This window comes from Lactuca serriola, chromosome 2, assembly GCF_051521515.1.
Source record: "Lactuca serriola cultivar US96UC23 chromosome 2, Lser_US96UC23_V15, whole genome shotgun sequence".
In the NCBI taxonomy this organism is placed as follows: Eukaryota; Viridiplantae; Streptophyta; class Magnoliopsida; order Asterales; family Asteraceae; genus Lactuca; species Lactuca serriola.
In genome coordinates, this window is record NC_136409.1 from 197078108 (window position 1) to 197079842 (window position 1735).

The 1735-nt window shown below is 44.3% G+C and overlaps 1 non-coding gene across 1 annotated transcript; it reads left to right on the forward strand.

Moving 5' to 3' along the window:
* The first annotated feature begins 656 nt into the window (after positions 1–656).
* LOC145091204 (small nucleolar RNA R71) lies at positions 657–763 on the forward strand. The gene has a single exon (XR_013702090.1). It is a non-coding gene; the product is annotated as a small nucleolar RNA R71 (small nucleolar RNA).
* The last annotated feature ends 972 nt before the right edge of the window (positions 764–1735 follow it).

Genomic DNA, 1735 nt, shown 5'->3' on the forward strand with positions numbered 1-1735 from the left:
GCTGTCCCAACTGTTTCTCAATGTTGAGAATGGATGCCTGCTGATTCCTTAGCATGTCTCTGGTCTCATGTATTGCAGCATCGTGATCATTGTGTCGCTTTTCGGACGCGGCTATGAATCTAGTGAACATTTCTTCCAAATCAACTTTCTTTTCTACCGGTTCTTCTCTTTGATATAGTCCCCTCTCCTTCTGCTTGTATTTTTCCTCCTTAGCCTTATTATACTCTTCGTATGGGAGCCATTCCTTCTTAGGTTTTCGCCAATTTTTGTCATATCGATCGCCACTTGAATAGAAGACTTGAGCTTTCTTATTTCCATTCTCATCCACATCACAATCTTTGGTGAGATGGGGCCCTCTACAATTTTCACATCCCACCCTCATAGCATGGATTGTTTGATCCATTTTTTTCATTCTTCTATCGAGACTATCAAGCTTTGCTATCACCGCCGCTATGCTATCATTTGCCGCGTTCACTACTCCCCGACTTACTTCGTTTCTTGGATTGTGGTATTCTCTAGAGTGCTTAGAGAATTCTTCAATTAGCTCCTTGATTACCGGGGGCGCCTTCTTCGTGAGCGGACCTTGAGTATCTAGCAATCGCCTTGTGGTGACATTGACTCCATCGTAGAAAATGGAGACCTCTTGTTGGCTATTGAGGTCGTGATGTGGGCAATTTCTAAGCAAACTCTTGTATCTTTCCCATGCTTCATAAAGAGACTCTTCGGGCTGTTGCTCGAAGTTGGCAATTGCTTTCTTTAGCTTGGCTATTTTGGAGGGCGGACAAAAGTGATCAATGAACTCCTCTTTCATCTTGGCCCATGTGGTGACTGATCCGGGAGGAAGTGACTTTAACCAATCCTTTGCAGCTCCTTTGCACGTGACTGGGAGCATGCGAAGAAGTTGGGTCTCGCGGGGGACATTCGGTACATTAAAGTAGTCGGCCACATCATTCACTTCGTCCAAGTGTTTGTAGGCGTCTTCGTGATCCTTCCCATAAAAAGGAATCTCCTTGAGTTGAGCGAGAATATGGCCCTTTAGTTCGAAAGTGGCGGTCGTGGGAATTGCGGGCTGCACAAGTCCCGGGCCGGTGTCATCGCGCATCCTCTTCTTCCATTCCCCCATGGGGACTTCAGCAATATTAGCCATAGTGATGACTAAATCGTCTTCAAACTCGGAGTCGTGCTCGAATGTGGGTTCTTCTTCTTCCTCGGTCTCGTATTCGATATCTTCTTGAATTGGGTCTTCAATAGTCAAAGAGGAATTGGATGATCCGGATTTGCTGCTCCTCTTCTTGCTGAAAACGGACTTGAGGTTTTTGAGTGGCGAGTTCTTTGATGAAGCGGATTCTCCAACGGCTTTGCCCTTGCTCTTCCTTAGCGCGGATTCCGGGTCTTCAAGAGGGGGGGACCAGAGGTGTATCAGATCCTCGGGTCATGAAACAACTGTAAACAAAACAGAAAACGCGTAAAAAGAACAAAAATAAAATAAAAAATTAAAACTGAAACAACGATGTACTCGCCGAGTCGGCACGGGTGCACTCGGCGAGTTCAAGGCAAAAACAGAAAAGAAAATTTCTAGTTACTCTAAAAACGAAATTGTAATAAAACTAATTCTACTTACTGAATTGCTTCTTAAATAACTTTGTGTAAGATAAATCCCACACAAAGGATCGATTAAACTAGAATTTAATGTTAATTTAGAACCGTTCCCCGGCAACGGCGCCAAAAACTTGAT